This window comes from Patagioenas fasciata, chromosome 7 (assembly GCF_037038585.1).
Source record: "Patagioenas fasciata isolate bPatFas1 chromosome 7, bPatFas1.hap1, whole genome shotgun sequence".
In the NCBI taxonomy this organism is placed as follows: domain Eukaryota; kingdom Metazoa; phylum Chordata; class Aves; order Columbiformes; family Columbidae; genus Patagioenas; species Patagioenas fasciata.
In genome coordinates, this window is record NC_092526.1 from 19459016 (window position 1) to 19480000 (window position 20985).

Genomic DNA, 20985 nt, shown 5'->3' on the forward strand with positions numbered 1-20985 from the left:
CATACACTTTTGTTCTTTTAGTTACAAGTATATTTAAATCTCCAAAAAGTTATAACATTACTCCTTTATTATCCCACTGCTAAAAAATAAGAACAGCTAAATAAATGAAAACTTACATCTTTAGGGTGACTCTAAGTCTATCAAAAGAGAAAATATTTTACAGCCTGTAGAGGATTAGGAAATAGCTTCACTAATTACAGACATGCAACCATCTCTGGTGAAGAGCTTGTCAGTTATTCCAAATGGACATGCATCATGTTAATTCTTTTTTGTGGGTGGTGGTGGGGAATATTACAAGCAACAAATCTTCCTGAAAATACAGAAAAAACACAAATACACACATTGCAATTACAACAGTATGGAAAATGACAAGGAGACAGAAAAGTAATGCCACATCTCTTGCAAAAAGTGCTGTGAGCCTTCAGCAACCACAAGCTGCTGAACCTCATTCTTGCTTCCGAGCTAAAACACGAACCTTGGGAACAGACTTGCTGAGATTTTAACTCAGCGCATACTCAGAGGAAAGAGTGCCACCTACTGAGAGCAGACATTGAAACATGACTTATTCTTCCTGACTTAAAACATTCTCCCTTTTCTTCCTAACAGGTAAAAAAACACAAGTATGTTTTAATATTCCACTCTAGACGTATTTATATGTTTTGTGAAATTTCAAAATAAAGAAAAAATCCCATACAGGGCATGACAATAATTCAAGATTCAGATTCAGAGACTCCAACAAGCCAACGTGATTTTGGAGAACTGGTTTAACCACCGAGATGACAACATCATTTCTGTGGGTTTGACTCCTGGCCAGCAGTAGGATATAAGCTAAGAGGCAGAGGATGAGTCAACTGCAGCACCAAAATTAAGGAGGAGTGAAGGAGTTAACAACATCAGGCATTTTTGAGAAAAGTGGAGTAAAACAATTGGCTCATCTAATAAAATATGTATTTCATCACTTTCTGAAGATATTTATAGTGTGAGCAGTGGTCTTTCTATCCAACAGTGTGAATAGGTCATCACTGAGCTTGTTTTTACAATTCTAGTCCCTGTTCACTTTTTCCAGTTTTACGTGTCATTGCATCATCGTTGGCAAAACAGACATACGAGCAGGATGTTTTATATGGGATTAAGCTGCACAGAAATAATGGTGTAGAGATGGCCCCACACTACCAATTGCTGGCAGCATGCTTGACTGCACTCACCAGTATTATCTGGTTCATGAATACAGATCAACCACTTCCACTACTTTTAAAAAATATTACGCTATTTCAAGGAAAAAAATATTGTTTCGGGCATACAAAACATTTATGGGACAATCCAGCATCAGTGCAAAAAGCAGAATAGGGTAGAAAGAGAAAACATAGGGGAGAGAACAATTTGGGAAGAAGAATGCGTTGGCGATAAGAGGCGCAGTGCTGCTTACTTCTGCAAAGCTGCAGCCTTTCTGTGCCCTGCACGCTCACCGGCAGCAGGTCAGGGGGCAGCGCCTTCACATGCTAACATAAGGAAAATCAATTTCAGTCCTCAGCGGACTCAACTACCGGAACAAAATGCAACCCAAGGAATTGCTCTATGGCACTTCACATACTTCTGGCATGATGCAGGCAGCCCACCACTCCCAAACACTGCACTGGTTCTAGAGCAGCCTGAGAAAAAATACAGACTTCTGTGAAGTTTCTGGCTTCACAGATACACTAACATACAACTTCGGATTTGAAGCTGTTCATGAAAATGTAGAACCAGCTCTGTGGACGTAAACTGATTCTTTGGTCAAACACGGTTGTTTATTTCTTTGAGATAGGCACTAACACACGCAAAGAAAACTAAGAAGGGATGACCAGTTCGCACAAAGTAAAGCTAACAGAATTGTAAAGCCTAGACTTTATATTTTCATAAAAGAAGAAACAAAACCAAGCTCATTTTTTCTTTAACACTTGAGTACATTCTACACATGACCAGTTTTTCTGTGCCTCTGTCTTGTGGATGGAAAATTCTTGTCAGCCTTTCCAATAGCCACAAAACTGAAAAGGACTCCCTCTTTCCAATTATTACTTCTTAAGCTCTAGCAATCAATAGGCCCAAGATAAAAACAGAAATTAGAAGGGTGAAAAAAGAAGGGAGGAGGGAGAAAGGATAATTCTTGTCCTGGAGAATTTACAAACAGATATCACTTTGATTTTCTAGCTTTCTTAAAATAATTTTAACTTACCTTGAACTCTAAGATAATTTGTGCATGGGTTGTTATGATTGTTCTTGGACTTCAACCAATGTTAGAGAAACTAGTCAAGGATAATTCACCCAGTATTATCCACATAAATCAATGAAGTTCAACATCCAGTCATGAAAGCAAGCAGTCTGACTAACTGGGCAAAATTTCTGTGTTGGTACTAAAGAGCTGCTGCTTGCTGTTCGAACTTGCACATCATTGACCTGTCTGCTTACACTGTGCTCCCTGCCAGGAAAGGCAGCGGCTCCGCTCAGTGCTCTTCCCTGGAGCAGCAGCCAGGCGGCCACAGCGTGAGGATGCTGGCCTGGCCTGGGTGCTCGGGCCTGGGTGCTGGGACCTGGCCCTGACAGGCAGTTCCACGCTTTGTCAGCAACAGTTGCTGTGGTCCAGCTGAAAACTGACCCATCCTTCCTCATAGAATGCCACGTGATATTTGCATGGAATGCGGTACAGCTGTGTTTACGTACATAAGGAAACTAAATAATGACTCCTAATTATAAAATAGGCAGCCTGAATTATTTCGGAGGAGCAGCATTGAACGCAAGCTGCTTGTTTACTGTCACAATTAAGATACATATCTGAGCCCCCAGTTAACATCATGTACTGCTAGAGATCTATAGATCACCTAGAGAAGGAAATGTCAGACTTCTTTTTACATTACCAAGTTCAGCAGAAGAGTGTTCAATCTCTGCAAATTTCAAGCTATCTGCTTCAAAATGCCAGAGATTTGTATTTACTTTTCCTCATGTACAGTGGCCCTACTGTCTCCAGCAAGACCTGCCAGACACTGTCCACTAGTTCACTAACAAGGCTCTCCACAGAGCAGGAAAGTCCACGGCGACTCTCATCAAATCAGGGTGACAGACTAATCACCCCGGGAACACTGTGTGTGAGAACACAGAAATGGGGGGAATATCCCCTGCATGTGTTTTGCTTCCATTAGAGCAGTTTAAAGGAAATGCTGTGTCAGTGTTTTTGATGTATCCAGGGACTGAATGTAAACAACATGGTACAACTCTAGAAACTGCCATCATAAAATATTTTAAGAGACAGAGTAGAGTAAAATAAAATAAAAATGTCTTTTTATGTGATATCTCTGAGTAATTCAGGATTTATGATACCTTAACCTTTAGAATCCAAAATATTAAGCTATGTTTCTTAGAGATAATAACTCGGTTGTCCCTCACTTATGTGTCTTAGATAAAAGCCTACTGCCACAGAATCCATGAATGCTCAAATACCCTTGCGGGCCTTTAGTAGTAAATCTTATGGAATAGCTTATGGCCAATGTAATGGCCCACAGTAGCCTGCGAATATCATGAATTCTAATAATACTTACATCAGTAGAAACATGAAGTAATGTCTCCATTGTAATTAAATGATGTATTTAGAGCAGTGCACTAAATGGTCCCCTAGTGTGTTGGTGATATATTCTAATAGTCTTCTCTTTACAGCCCCACACGGTAATATTCATGCTTTATTCTGGAGGGCTTTGCTTCTTACTGAACATTTGAATTGCAACATTAAGTGGTAAAGTGGATTACAGCAGAACTCCATGAATATGGATTCTGATCAAGAATCTAAGTGCTTAAAAAAATAAAATGTTACTATTTAAACAGAACGATCACCAAAACATTTTGATACAGAGGGATGTCATGGGTTCTTGCTTGCTTGCTTGCTTTTTCTTTTTTTTTTTTTCAAACACATATCCTGGACTCAGCTCAAATTTGCTGCAATTAAATACTGTTCAGACAGAGACATCCGAGTTTAATTCACCTAAGTAATTTGCACTGCAGTTACGGAATTTAATTTTGGTTATTTAAGGCATAAATTCATTGTAATAATTATGTTACAACTATATTTTAAATGTAATTCTGAAAAGAATCAGACTACAGTACATTGTCAGCTTGTAAGACTGCTGCTGGTCGTAAATGTTTGATATTTATAAAAGGAGTATCTGCTGCTTCAGAGAGAAAAAATAATCTCTTTTCTGCTTATTAGGTAGCAACAAAAATGTTCATTTATGTATTTCTATTCTTTATTTTCCCAGTAAATCAGCCAATAATATAACTGCTGGAGGTACTAAGGGCCTGAGGCAAAGCTAAGGGCACTTCAATATATCCAGGCACGGTCAGAAATTGTGGAATATTAGGAAGCATATTACAGCATATGTAAAACTATGGCTGACATCTCATTATGAAGCAATGGTTTGTAGTGTTTTTAAAGAAAAGCTGATTTTAGTATTTCAAAAAAAAAAAGAATCAGGATAAACCCATCTATTTTAATAAGGAGTTTTATTAAAAGTTCCATTCACTCACTGTATCTCAGCTTTTCCAATAATTGCTTGTGAAATACTGTTTCCTTGTTACACTCATACTAAACAAGCAACATTTTCAGAACAGTGCTCAAAATAAGTTCTCTAGGAATTCATGCATATCACATATAGATTTTCACATGATTAAGCATTAGTTACCCATGCACAGTGTTGCTTGTCTTCATGTAAGTCTTACAATATTCTGTTATGTAGTGCTTTCTGGATATTAATGTAGGAAAACTCCAGAGATACTTTTTTGCTTTTTGTCTGGGGATTTTTTTGTTGTTGTGGTTTGAGGTTTGGGCGGGTTTTTTTGTCTACTTCAGGGCCACTAAGTAAAAGAGTAGTGTAGTTTTCACAGCCTCCAGGTTCCAGAAATGAATGAGCTCTGTAGTTAGAGAGACCTACAGAAGGTCATGTATTGTGACTTAACACAGAGAAGAGTCATTCTGTTGAAAATGTGCCTGGGTTGCCCGGTCATTTTCACAGTTTATTTGGCTAGAGCCTTCCTTGGATGGTACATTCACGGGCACCTTCATTTCACATTTTGGAAAGATCAGTTTGACCTTAAATTTCCAGAAAGAGATCATCCAAATCTAGATTTAGCCACTGTAGAGCAAGCTGCTGAATGAAGAAACACTTTAACCTTTAGAAAATAACGGCTTGAGCTTGCATTCAGAAAAGCTTTAATCCTTCCTGCTCTAGCTCTAAATTTTACCTGTTCCTAGAAATTATTATTTTTAAGGTTTAAAAGTATTCTGTTCACATTTCTCTAGTTTTCAGGTCCCTATGCCCTGACACTTTTGTCTAAAGTAGAGGTGCCAAAATAAGGTGTTCTGACAGTGTTTCTAGATGACTCCTACGTTGCTTACAGCAGGAGGTTATGTTAACTAAAGCAAATTTTGTGAACCCTTTTTTTTTTTTTTACTGGGCAGCGGAAGGGGAGAGGGGTTGGGGAGATTTATTCTTTGTTTTGGTTTTGGTTTTTTTGTTTTGTTTTGTTTTATTATTTTTCTTTTTTCTTCTTCTGTTGTGAACTGATCAATTTTGCAGCCATAAAAGGTCTGGATGAGATATAACACTTCTCTTGTTAATGCAGATTATCATGAACATCTTTCACAACCGCATTTACTCTTCCAGTGTAAGACCTTGGTCAGTGGGAAGCTGGAGCCCAAGAAAGGCAGGCAGGGAAGGAGTAACTTTCATGCAAAGGCAGCTGAAGTAGATGAAGTGTCTGCCTCAAGGCCAGTTTGAGAAAGTGTTTGGTTTTTGTCTTACCAGAGCTCCAGGTACTTCACATCCATCGCTAGAGAGAGTCCCTGGTCACAGGTGGGAGACTCAGGAAAGAAAGTATTGATCCTGAACATGTTTTAATTTTGTTAGAGTACTCCCAAGAAAGCAAACTAGAGAAGGATCATTTTAGTCAAAGCAGATAGCTGTCTTTTTCGACACTACCCCAAGGGAGGTCTAACTGCAAACCAAGCAAAGAGTATTCAAAACCCTTTGCCCGAAGAGACTCTTTGCAAAGAGACTGAGGACAATTCCTTAGGATGAACTGGAGGCCATGGTGGGGGTAACAAACTCACAGGAAAGATCTAAACATCTCATCAAAGATCAAAAACATTTCAAGCTCCACAATCAGGATTCCTGGCAGAGGATGAATCTGACATTCAGCCAGGTTATACTGGGGCAGGAGTCCCAGTTTTCTCTGACTCCTAAGTGTTTAGGAAACTAAGTCACTATTTACACATTGAATAGCCCCAATAGTATTCCTAGAGTAATTTCAATTAGGCGCTGCCAAAGGGAAGTTCATCTGTCTAGGAGATAAGGTATTTTATGAAGTTAGTCCAAGGCAGCGATATTACATGCTAAACATATTTTAAAATACCTCATGCTTTCCCATATTGCCTTCAAAATGAAAAATACATATATATCATCAATTTAGTAGAATAATATAACTTAAATAACTGAAATTAAGATCTAACAGTGTAGGTAAACAATAAAAAATCATCACAATCTATAAATTATTAATTCTTTTTGTGAATAACAGATGAGGAGAGAAGTAGTACCACTATAACTCTCTTCCACCATAAATAAGGAGCAAACAAGCATCCTGGTTTCATTACACTACAAAAAATAGTAATACTTTCCAAAACTTATCTGATCAGCCAGTTACAGGTCCTGTTTAGATCTTAGCAACGGTGAAGGAAACAAATGAATCACTGCTTCTTGTTTTTGTCAATAGGTTAACACACCAAAAAAGTTACTTCCTTGATCTCCACGTTATATTTGAAGGTATTACTTAAAAACGTTTTACTAGGTCATATTCCCACATTTGCACAGTTCATATAGTTGAATTTCCAACACTTCTGAGAAAAATAAAAAGTGTTACAAGGCAGAAGACTGTGTACAAGTGTAAAAACAGGAAAAGAAAAAGCCGACCAGGAATAACAAGTTTGATTACCAGCTGAACTGTCATCTACATACAGAACTACTGTGATCAAACAACTAGGAAATTTCCACCTAAAGCCACAAAAAGTCTCCTTAATTTCAACCTCTGTTTTGAGAAATTTTTATAATGCCATAATGTTTTGGGCATTAGATGTGAAACACAGCTGTGCCATCAAGCTTAGTAATCAGCCCTCCAAAGTCTGTGCACTACAACTGTTACACCCAAAATACATGCTTCACCTTCAGGAAAACTTGTGAGATACTTTACAAGAACAACAACTAACACATTCTGGCTGGGATTTACATTTAGTTTTTATTTTGATAATACTATTCTCACCTTTGTTACCAGTGCCCTGATGCTGAGCTTGGTCGGGGGTGACTGCGAAGCAATAAATCCTACCACAGTACTGTTTCTTCCTCTCTGTTGTGTGATGATAGAGTTAGCACAAAGCAGAACTGCTCTAGAATTACCAAAGCTTGACCTGCTCAATAATCACAAAGACAACAGCTGGAAGGAAGGACAGTTTAACAATCTGAGATACGAAAACAAAGGCCACTGAGGTCTCTGTAGTGAAGGATGGGGTAGATGGGAAGGGTTAAGGCCAGTGGTTGTGGGAGTGAATCTAAAGCCCATTTCATGGGAGATTTCAAGTTCTATGGCACCAAGTTAGAATTCAAAAGGCTGCTAAAATGCATTTTTTTTAAATAATCAAGATGCATAGTTTGTCTGTTAAACTGGGACCGGTTTGCACTCAAATGTTCTCATTTTCTAGTTTAAAAGTTATTACTGTCTTCATATTCTGACAAACACCAAGTATGACTTCTAAATGACTACTAATAGGTAGGTCATCTGAGTATAGATATTAGGAATATTACTAAGTCACGCATTGACATGTCGGACTTTCCAACAGTAAATAACAAGTGTCTAGCCATTTACTGAAATGTTTGTTTAGCCTTGTGAACCCAGTGGGTATTAATACATGACGATTTAAAGAAGTTATATTTAAATTACACTAGGATTCCCCAAAAACACATTACCATTAGTTAGTTATTATTTTGTAATTAGCTGTATTTACCACAATACTTCATAGAGGTAGCCAACAATCAGCAAGACCATTTACACACACATGGAAACAGAAGCAATGTTTTGTACATCAAAGAACACTCATTGCAATTTAAGGACACGGGGAGAAATTGATCTCCAGTACCCTGATTCCCCATGCTTGTGCCCTGTCTACAGTCCTCCGGGTCTTTACTCTTTGTAATTTGTCTTAAGAAAGATTTTGCTGTATACATTTGTCAAACCAAAATTTTAACTTACTATTTTTCTCTTCAAGAAGCGTTTGATAGCATATGCTAATTAAAGAAAATATCCAAAGATTAAAACTTTGACAGAAACAAAGAAAAATAAGAATAAAGAGAGGTATCTCTAGCTGCTATAGCTTCTGGCCATGGGCACTGCTGTCTCTGAGAACGTCTCTGGAGGTAAAGACCAAAATGGTACAACAGTTTAGAAAAAGGCACTGTCTGTCACTGTTTGAAGATGCACAGAATCCAAGTAATGACTATTTTACATTTTTACATAAGCCCTAGACTCAGCTCAAGAGTTATGCTCAGAGCCAACATTCATCTGCACTATAAACAGGCCAGGAAGCCTTCTCCAGCCAGAGGACTAACTTCCCACCCTGGATGTGTACATTCCTCCTTATAATTTCCCCATTTTTGGCCTCCGTCATGTATAATAATTTTGGACCTAGTACAGAGAAAAATTTAGTAAGTGATCAAGATACAGCAGGAGATTAAAACAAATGTATTAAATGCAAAGTGCATATAATTTCTCATTGGTATGAAGTGGGCAGTAGCAATTTTTCCTGGAACTGTTCTCGGGGCAGAGGCCCTCATCAAAATAAACTATAGCTGCATCACACAGCTTTTTATTTCTGACCTTTGTGTGGCATAATGTTTGTGCATACTTCCCCTGCTCCAGGAAAAGGAAATGTTTTCACTTCTATTTTTATACACGTTCCTATTTTTCATACCTGTTGATTTTTTTTTTAATTATGCCTGAAAAATCTTCCAAGCAGAAAAACATCCACAAGAGCCGAATTCATAAAAATAATGAGAAAGGGACAAGGGAGGTGGTTTTCTTGTCTTAGTTTTTCCAGTTGTCCTGAAACATCAACAGCTGTTCAGTATTTAGTTCTCAAGATCTTATGTACATACTCAAAGTAATTAACCAGTTAGTAGCACTGCATTGTCTGCAGAACAAACAAAAAAAATGCAGACTGGAAGATACAACCTAAGCCCAAATTTTATCCTTATTCATTGAAAACTCTTAATCTTCATGGCCTGATTTCTGCCAAGTAAATTGCATTTAGCAGTCCAAGAAGTCTTTCACTATAACAAAAATTATGTCTATTTTCATTATTGCTTTCTAGAGCTTAATGAAAAGACTTTACATAACAAAAAGTAAAACATCTTGTAAAGGATTGTAAAATGATGGAGAGCTATATCCACTGAACCTTTCAAATACAACATCAAAAAAGTAGAGACTCAGTGTTAGAGTCACCATCTAAGTGGTGCACCAGAACAAAATTATGAATGAGATTTGATTTTAGTTGTCACATCCTGTAAGCTTTTAGACTTTTACTGACATGAAAAACAAGACCATGAAGTTTATCAAAGTTTTTTCTTAAGAGAAGTCCCAGACCGGAATACTGGTGGTGAAGACTCAGGGTTGTGGTAGACTGGTAGCATTCAATTGGCAAAATTAGGGCATCTAATTGTGCTGTGTGTGGTGGCTCTAGCCACTCCTAGTAAGTCTTTTCTTTGATAAGCATCACAGTCACATAAAATCATGTGTGTTATGTGTGGATAGGTTTGTACATACATGCATCTTAGAGATCATAACACAATTTATCGGATGCAGTATCTTCAAACTCATAGTTTCTTTACAAATATTTACAATGTTAGAGATAGGTTGACTCATTTCAGAAAGATGTGAATGTGGGGAATACTCCCACTAGTGTGTATTTTGCTACATGCCAATAATGGGTCAAGTAGTTCAGACATGCGATTATGACTCTGTGCCTCCTGTATATTTATCCCATGGTTCCCTTGTGCATCTGTTACTTATTTAAGTACTTTTTTTACTGTTAGTTTTAGAGACATTTATGCTGGTGAGCGTCTTTTCCATTAAAGACCATACAGAGGAAAAATTAATGTAGCAAGAAATACTGGCACATTAGATAGTGCAACAAGAGACTGAAGCACATTTCATCAAGACTAAAGTGTTGAACATTGTATAAGGTATAAAAATAGAATGAGCTGGTAAGTCTGACTTTCTCATACTGTGTATTTCAATAAGCAATTTTTATATATACTCCATTAAGATGTGAGAGCCCAACACTGACTTGAAGTAGCTAAACCAATTAATTTTTTCAATAACAAGGCAATTATTTCATGGCAAATAACTACAAATCTAAAGCACAAACTGATAACTATATATATATATATATAAATATAGTAAAATCTAAATGAAGCTAGCTCTGCAATGATCTCTTATAATAAAATATTATGTATATTTGAATGAACACTGAGTAAGCGGCACAGATCAAGTGGGCAGATCTTTGAAGTAAGAAGCTCAGCAACACATCTAAATACAATCATTGCAAAGCTTCATATACACTCTTAAAATTACTTTTGTTTTCATTTTTAAATATCCATTTTGTAGCTAATTTAATAAAGTAGTTGAAATTTAGGGTATAAAACTCAGCATTGCTTAGTGTAGGATGAGGGGCCAGTTAGAGGTCATTTCATTAGAGGTGAAAGACAGAAAAAAATTGCAGAAAAAGTATGTTGAAAATCTTTTTTCTGCCGTTTCAATTTCAATCTGACAGGGACTTGGCAGCTAACAGCAAAATCTGGGAAAGCCATGAACAAGGTTCAAAGCTGCTTTTTAAACGATAGCAAGCAGAAAAAAGAAATGTGGAAAATAGAGCCTTACTCTTTTTTTTTCCACCCTGTACTAGATTAGGACAAACATGGTATACCAGGGAAGGGTTTGAAGACTGCACAGTCCTGCACTTGCCATTGATCAATACTTTAAAAAATATTGTTTTCCTGCAAGAAACAAATGACACTATTACATATAACTAAACATTGTTTACCTATAAAACAGGGAAAAATGGGAATGTCTTTAAGTGCTTTTAAACATACAGACATTCACATACACAGAGAAATGTCACAGAATAAACTGGTGCAGATTAAGCTGCTGACCAGCAGAACTATGAATCCACACTTTCCACAGAAGAATACAAACAACCAAATAACAGAAAAGGAAATGTGTCACAAGCCCCACTTTAAATTGACTGCTTTATTTTAATTTGTTAATGGTTCATAATATGCTGGAAATGTGCTGTTACATATTAATATTAAATAATTTTCTTTTACTAGTACAAAACATCTCAATAGTAGGTTCTTTAGCTTGAAGCAGGGGAAAGCTGCTGACATAGCAGTAAGTCTCCAGCATTTTCTTGGAAGTATTTCATCCTCTACCTCCAGAACAAAAACATTTTGAACCTCATACATTCACACAGTTCTGTCCCTTTTAGATTTGTCTGCATAGCTTCTCAGTCAGATGTATTTGTTTCTCCTTAGAGACTTATTCATATAACAAAGATTACAGCAGCTCCTCAGCTTTAGCATAGCTCTTCAAGTTCTATGGCCCTGTCCAGACAAAGCAGATAAATAGAGAAGGCCAAACTGAAGGGTCAGTTAAGCGGGTGATGGAGAGGGACAGTGGTTTGATGGGGGTAAGTACTCCATTGCAGTCATTTTAGACACTGATCATTAATTAAGTTTCAAATGTGTTCAATAACTCAGTTATTCCTGAGTTTATTTTTTTATTGGAAGGGAGGATGAAGTCTTCCTATGATGAAAGCAACTGAGATCACAACCATTTGCTTTATGTATCTCATATTTCAGAAAACTCAAACTCTGAAAAAAACAAGGAAGTTCATACAAAAGAAAGATCAAGCAGAACCAAATTGAAAGCTAGCTTTCATAAGCTTGGCTCTGAAAGGAATCTTGGCTACTGCACCTGGAGTATCGCAAAAGCATCACCTGTACTCATCAAGGATGAAAAGGAGTCTGGAATAGACAACAGATGCATCCTATATAAAACCCGTTTGTGAGATAAACAAAAAATGAGCTAGCAGGGAAAATGTATTAAGCACCTTCGTACCCAGCTAAAACCACTGCTTACAAAACTTGAATACTCAGTGGTTGACAAGGATTATCCTTGGAGTATTTTGGAAAAATGAAGAAGCATTTGTCCATAGCTTTGCAATGATTTACAGTGAAGAATAGATGGTTTGCAGTAGTCACCAATAGTTTTAATTACTTTGATGTTTATTAATGGCAACTACACAAAAATAACAACTCATTGTTCACTTACTAACCATCTGATAATTTTAAATTTTACAACTAGACCTCTTTCCAAAGACACACAAAAAAAAAAAAAAACACAACAGAACTTAAGCTACAAATATGAACATTACTGGGTTTTTTTCTGTTTCTTTACAAAACGGTTGTACCACGAAGCCACTAATGTATGTCTACTCCAGATTCCTATAGTAACACTCATTTAAGACTCCTTTAATATTAATCTGCATTACTTGCTGAAAGTAGTTCTTCAAAATTATCTATTTTGTGATGGATAATACCAAAATATAAAAGAAGTCTGAATTAGTTTTCAGATGGCTCTTCTTTAGCATATCCCCTTTGAAACTATTTCCTATCAGGCAAAAGCAAAACCAAGCAACTAGAAATTCCTCAAGGAGTCAGTCCACCCTCTTTTGACCAGGATCCGTCTGCACTGATGCCTTATTAAAAAGGAAAACCCTGCTATTAAAGTCAATATTTCTATTATTTGCATTTCATAAAAATATTTTTCAAAGTGGATTGTACAGGGTACTGCTTGTCTTCAGACCATCTATCTGCCATTCGTGGGCTATTGCTGTTCAGAGGCAGGTAGCTGGAGCTGCTGTGAGATGGATGGGGGAGCTGCTGACAGGTTGTTTTCAGGAAAAAGGGTTCTGTCCCAACTCCACTTTCACCATCAGCTCTTTGCACATCCTCACAGGATATTATTGACATTTGACATTTATTATGCCAGAAGAGACCACTGACATCCTGTATAATACAAGTTATCTAATTTCACACAGTTATGTCTGCACAGTCTTCTATACAGTGGTGGGCAACAGAAAGGCATCCAGACCTTTGTAAGGCATCAAGAGACGGAGGATCTGCCATTTTGCTTTGGAGTTGCTTGCAGTGGTTAATCATTGTCAGCATTAAAAATGCATGTATCATTTCTAATCTGAATTTACCTGGTTTCTTCTTCATATCACCAGTAGTTCCTCTGACAAATTGGTGAGTCCTTTGGCACTTGACATCTCTCAATTTTTAAAGTATGTATATGCTTTCAACACACTTCCTTCTTTTGCTAAGCTCAAATTTTTGCAATATAAGATGTTTTCTCTCCAAACATTTTTACAGCTCTTTCTTGAACCCTTTCCACTTTGCAACATCTTACGAAAAAAAAAAAAATTAACAGCAAAGGCAAATACAGTATTCTGACATACCACTTTCATTTCTAATATCCAAAGATTACGCTAGCCCCCATCACCACGGTATCTATTGGAATCTCATGCTTAATTGCTTGTCCACTGTGACCTTTAAATACTTTCCACTCACTCTTTACCAAAACACAGTTCCTCATGCCGTAAGTATGAGCTTGTTTCTAGATATATATGACTGTGTATTTGGTTCTACTAAAAGGTATTTTGTTTGAATCGGTTCAGGTGATAAAACTTAACTAGGCACAGTTATATCATTGACAACTTTGTGGTAGATACACACTTTCATGATAGTAACTTTATATTTACTTCCAGCTCTATAATCTTAACAGTGGGATAAGGTGTACAAATTCTGAAGAATTGTACCCAAAATATCAGGATTTTTTTGTTGAAATTGACAACTGCTGTTGTAAGCGTCTAAATCTATATTGTTATGCATGTCTTATTTTATCTTTCATTTACTCTGGAATTATATAAGTGGAACTACAAATGAAATGTGCTTGTTCATTAAAAAGTTAATTCTAATTTTTTTCAGAAGAATTTCATTGGTTGACCAAGAATCTGCAGTTTTTTTCACAGACAGAACAATCTGATAATCAGTCACAGTTTTATAACTAGCACATTAAATGCAAGGATATTTTAAACAACAAATGGTATCCTAATGGTAAAAAATGTACATAGTTTTCCTAGGTGCCAAGATCTTGAGGCAAATCCAAAGGTGCCTCTAATATCTCACTAGTAGTTTGGCTATTATAATTTCTTTAAGAAAAATAAAATCCTTTTTATCACAAAGTGATCGAGAAAATGAATATGCGTTCTCTGATTATAATCAATCCATTTAATGGGAAAATGTCATAAAGGTACTAAAGTAAATGAGTAAGATGACCAAATAGATCTTCAATTTCTGGCACTCTCACATGGTCATAGAGGGGATTCAGTGTTACCAAATGACTCTTTGGTCATCCTTTCGATCTCTCTTATATCACTTGTTTTGAACTACCAAGGTCAGAACTAATAGGAAGTGAAGACAACCTAGGAATATGGCAAAACCAATTCTATGAATGCTGGTTTTGGTATTTCAGAAACAAGCTTCACAGAAAAGGTCATTTGCCTTGCATTAACCTTGGGAAAATTCTTGGAAAAATCTTCAGCTGTGCTGAAGCAGAACCTAATGTTGAGAAAATAGTAGAGTGCAAGTGTTGATATAATTTCTATCGGACTGTAATGGCAAATTAGGAGCAGATATGTAGGGAATTATTACAAGTACACGGGCCCAGTGTGTGGGTACTTGACACTCCTGAATTTGTGTGAAATGCACTGCTATCCTTCACCTCTTTGTCTGCACCACCAGCCTTGATGTTGACTAGTAGCAAGTTTGCTGGACATCATTCAAGGATGACAGAGAGCAAGTGTGACCTTGCAGTGGCAGTGAAATGGCTCTGGAGATCGTTGCTGTGCAATACCCTTTAAAGCAGAGAAACCCATCTCCTGTCATCAAAGATGCACACATAGCTTAAAGATCTGCCCTGCCCAGCTAAGAATACAATCCATAGGTTCTAAGTTTGTAGTTTTTTACAAAAATGGTATATGAAAATAGTCTTTAAAATGCTTGTTTTAAAACTCACTAAAGTGTTTCTTAATTAGTTGTGTAGGCTGTACAGAATAATCTTATACTGCAACAATGTAGCATTTGTTTGGAGTGAGTCATATAATTTACTTTCACAAATTCACATTAAGAAACTCTTTACACTTTATTAAGATGCTTCCCTCTTATCATATACAACCATTGAACGGAGAAAGAGAGCTAATGTAGCTGTCAACCGTCAGCTATCTCTGTGCATCCCAGGATAAATGAATCCCCCGGGAGTAATTCTGCTGAAATCACTAACGGATAAATTTGGGCTCTTAGTTCAACTGTAGTTCTCTGGGGCAGAGAACCCTGGGGTTTTTATTTTATTCTCTCACACGTAACAACAATCACAAAGGGATGCTGATCTCTGATGCACTTATATCTGGATTCTAACACCTGTATGATCCATGTACAATAATAATATATACATACAGTTACTAAAAACCATTTCACTTCTAGTGGAAAAATGTGTAACATCTATATTACATACATATCATACATATTCATCTGCACTATATATTAGGGTGGGGGGTGTTTTACTCTTTTCAATCCCCATATTGAGGAATTCCTTCTTGTTCCTGTATATTCTTTTTAAATTTACTATTCACTTTTTTTCTTTTTTAAATGAAACGAGGAAAAGAGAAACAATGAGAGGTGGCTCTAGTTTGCTTCAGGATGGTGTGTTCAGCTTACAGTGCTTTACTGTATCTCTCAAACCATACTAGTACTAGATATCTCCCTGTGGAAAGTAGCAATTACCTTCAATCTCTCTGATCTGAAGTAATCCCTGCTACATGCGCAGCTCATTGTGAGTGATGAGAGCCTACTGTTTGCTGAGTCTAAAACCAAATGATCTTTCACAAGCAAAATTTAAACTTGAAATAGGATTCTCTGGCTCTTGATTCCTACTCTATTTTTTCCGTGTACTTTATATATTCCCAAATAAGGTTCAGGCTGGCTACAGATGGTGCTGGTGCGTAATGAGATGGGCTCAGAAGCCGCTCCAGTTCCCGGGGGAGGGTTCTGTAATGGAACTAACTATGTATTGTCCCCCTTATATACTAGATTTGATTTTGGACTATTTGCCCAACTGTGTTTGTTTATTGCTTAGGACTGGAGGGCTTCCATTAACCATGGGTTGATTGAACATAGACTATGGAGTTAGAGGGAATGGAGCATTTTTTTTATTTCTGAAAGCTGATGTAATCCCTTTTCTTTAGCTGACAGTTTAGCCCCCTCACCAATAGAAACTGTTAGAAATAATCTGACATCTGCATGGTGCTAGTGAGAGACGGGGTTTTTTTGACCCTTTGAACAAGCTCCACCTGATTTACAGAAAATAAATACTTCCAAAGTTTATAAGAACACAAAAGCTTCACCTGGTTAAACACTGTCACTCACAGATGAGAATGAAAATTGCCATCTTTCATATGGGGATAGATTAACACAGAAGATCCCAAACAATTTGTTCACATAGCATAGTAACATATTTTCCCAGTTCTCAAACAAAATCTTGAATTTAAAAAAAACGTTACGAATATCCAGATGCAAACTGACTTTCTGAGATTTTTTTTTAACTAATGAAAGCATTAATCATTTTAATGAAGCCAATCATCAAGAAATTAAATTAAGAATAAATAAATTGTTAGCATCATAATAATGATTAAATTATTTACAATTACATTTAAACACACAGGTCCAGGAAAAGCTTATATTTTCTTGTCCAGTTTGATAGTGCTGAAAATGGCCATCATGGCTATAGCTTTTAATAACATACATGTCTCCTTCTAAGAAACAGCATGAGAACTGAAAGTAGGCAAACAGCGCTGTTTCACCAGTATAGTATGCAAATGAAGTTCAGCTACAGAATTCCAAAATTTAAAATTAAAAAAAAAAAAAAAAAAAAAAGAAATTGGTAAAAAAGTATTTTCATTCTGGCTGTATCTGAGAAAGAAAATAAGAAACCAGAATCCTACCAGGCTGCTTACAAATAGACACAATATATCAATATTCAGCTGTTTAGCATACTGACAAAAAGATAATTTTGAACATGCCAGACATGTCAGTAACTATTGAATTTGTTCTTATTAGCTTTTATTGTATGGGTGTTATTTAACCTCCTAAACTATTGGTTTAATGTTAAAATAAGATTATAAGAATATAAGGATCCAGAGAGAAGATAAATTGAGAAATTACTTATATATATCCACTATATACAACATGCAGATAGAATTTTAGAGAAATACATTTGAATATACAATTTTACATATATAGAAACACATCTATGCCTTAGATACCACACTTAGTATTTATAATAAAGTACATGAAACTATATTCACAGATCACACAGAGGAGGAGGGAATAGTAAAATTTTTCTAGTCTTTACCCACATCAAATCTACTTAAAGCATATTGGGGAGATGTAAAAAATATGATCACAGATGGTGTCTGCATGATTTTGAGGCCCCTTTCAGGGAGCTCACTGTGACCTGCTGGGCTTTTGAACTGAGTTTCCCAGCAAGAGAGGGTCAGAGGGTTTTGCTCACCCTACTGAGTTTAGCTCCTCCCTCACAGTGTCGAGATGGGATTTGTAGTGCTAGAGTGACCTGTCAATCACATCAGAAGATATATTTTTTCTCTGACTTTGGACAAGCTATGTCAGAGACGTTATCACCATTCAGCATACCCAGCCTCAACGCAGGAATGACTACACATGGGAAGGGCCTGGGGCACAGAACTCAGCGATGGCTCAGGCAGTAGGATGTTCTTTCTGATTTCTGCATGGAATATGTCTTCGAAGTATAAATCTAGCGTGCCCTGCAGAATTAAAACCATTTCAGGTAGGATGACACAGGCCACAGTACATGCATAAACACACTTCAACAGAGCTTCTCCACCAGCTTAGCTCTCCCAAGGACTTAAGCCAAGAAAAATGTTCTTCTGTCTACCTGTCTACAGGTATGCTGACACAGCAGAGTCAGACACCCTCTGTGAAGTTCAGCATGCTGTTGGGAACAGTGTCCATACCATGGCAAGGAAGCAGGAGACAGAATAATGTCCCACAGCACCATCATTCACACCTGCTTTTACAATGATGCTTCAAGTATGAAAAAGGAAAGCTTGCAAAAAAAGAAGGCGGCATCCAGCAACACAGATGAAGTCTCTGCTTAAAACTAAGTTTTGTAACAAAACTTCATAATCCTTTAATGAATCCAGAAGCCACTTGATTTCAAATATGTTTTGTTTTTCCTTCCACTTCGAAATAGTTATCTATTCTTTTGTTTTACATGACTGCACAGCACAGTGTACGGTCACTGAGAACTCTAATTTCTTTTTGTTTGCAGCAATAATAGCTTTGGAGAATTCAATCACAACTGGAAACTCAGAAAGCTAGTCCCAGGCTATTAAAAGAGGGAGTTAGACTTAAAAGCATTTGCCATAAAGGCAAAGTCATACATTCCCTTTCCATGTGACACGGTGAGGCAACAGTGCACGAATACCAACGTTGCTGAATACTCATTCACTTAGTGAATGACTTAGTACTAGATAAGTGTCTTACTTTTCAAAGGTGTTTTTTTTACTTTTTTAGGTGATGTCTTCAGAATTTTCACAGCCTTAACAAATATTGGAGCACTTCATAGAGTTAATTCCATTTTGCAGAGAAGATAACAGAGGCACACAGGAGTAGGCTTACAAGGAGAAGCTCACATGCTTCCTTCCTTACCTGCCTTTGTCAGATATCAATTGCACCTCTGTTGCTCACAGAATCCAGGAGTTCACAGCATGTATGACCATTATCTAAACATGATTAAGCTACTCATCCTCTGTTTCACAACCAAGGTAACAAAAAATCGAAAAACAGGTGTTCATCTATATGCCTTTCTTTAAAGTATGACAAGTACTGACTAGAAAGCCTTAAACTTTGGTCCCTTTCCAGCTGACTGCCATCACAAAGAGAGCATAGAGTCAGTCACATTTTCTCTCTCAAACGTCTGTCGTAATCAGGGTGATTTCATACAAAGGAGACTTTTCAGCAGGAAGGACTGGGAGCAACGCTGGAGTAATTTGGTAGCTTTTGTTTTCAGTGGGCAGAGCGGCAGTGAAAGAATCACTGAACCGCCTCATCCAGGAGCTAGGGCTCCTTTCTAGTCAAGTTTGTGAATCTTCGGTATTTCCTACTTTTCATCTTGGCTGCCTTCTCACCATGCTGGAGTTCCTCCCAGGAGCTCCTCCATTTGATACCGATCTCCCCATCCATAGCATGGTAGAGCCTCAGGATCCACACTCAGCCCAAGAAGGCTTTGACCAATGTATGAGACTTTCTGCCTGCTTACCCTTAGGGGAAAAGCTCCAGGTAATGGAAAATATCTAATCTGAAAGCGGTTTGCTAGTCATTACAGTTATTTCGAGACCACAAAAATGGCATTTTGACCTCCCGATTCTGAAATATAACAACATAATGATAAAATTATGAGTTCAGCTATGTTTCCTGAGTGACTTTTGCAAGTAGATTTTTAGCAACATGTCTGTGTAAATGTTCCTTTGCTGGAGTTTTTGGAATAACCAGCAGTCACAGTCAGATTGGTCTTGCATGAACTGAATGAAGAATTTCCATTTTAAGGTCTTTTCTACTTACTTTTAGGTTTTGTTGATGTGACTTTGCGTGTCTCTGTGTTTGAGGCTACTTTGGGGACCTCATGCAGTAAGTTACAATGATGGAGCATGACAGTCAGAATAGCACACACTATTAGCTGGAGCTCAACTCTATTACAGTACTATGTTTGGTGACACAGAATCAAGAGACTCAAGGATACAAGGTCAAAGGTAGCAAAACATTACATTAATCTGTTCTGTTTGCAGGCACAAGTACGTCAATCTCCAAGTATAATGCAGTGTTGACTGTTTAATCATTAGAAACAAAGTGCTACATGTTTTATTTAATTTTAAAATATATTTTTCTCTAAAAATAAAAATAATTGGAAAACATCACATTCTTTCGCTTGGCATACATAGGTAGGAGTTATTTCATCTGATTTTATTAATTCATTGTTTCTATTGGTTTTGTGGAGCAGAGGTCAACCTCTTCATAATAAATAAAATTTACATGAAGGTACAATAAAGAAACTAAAAAGAAGCACTAAGATTGTGATTTTGGTGAATATAAACTAAGTAAAATAAATTCAGGTGTATGGTTTCTTGGAAAAGGAATCTGCACATGTAACTACATACTGAAGTAACAAAAAAATAATTCGTGCATAATACACAACCATAAACTAAAAAAAAAAAAAAAAAGCTTTATTATAGAGATAATTACTGCTTTGAAGATCAATTTAATGCTTGCTTTGAAGATCAATTCATTTTGTAAAGGTAAATGATAGGTATTAACTGGAGCACAGTGCCATGCATTTGTAAGTGAGTTTTGATAAACTAACAAATCAGTTCCATCTAAAAAATGAAGATTAAGATCTATTTTTGTTTATTCCAGGAAATTTCTGTAGTAGCCAGACTGAGTTGAAATGAGTTATGTTGATAGAGCAGTATAAATAATCCCATATGAGACACAGGTCTGCTACTTCACACGTGTGTTTAAAATGGTCCCAAGAGAGTTTGAAATTAAAAATAGCAATGATTTTATGCTGTTTTTACTCTTATTTAGGCTATTAACTTCCCATTAGTTTCTTATATCTGGAAGTGGAGCAAACCTACCAGATGTACATTAT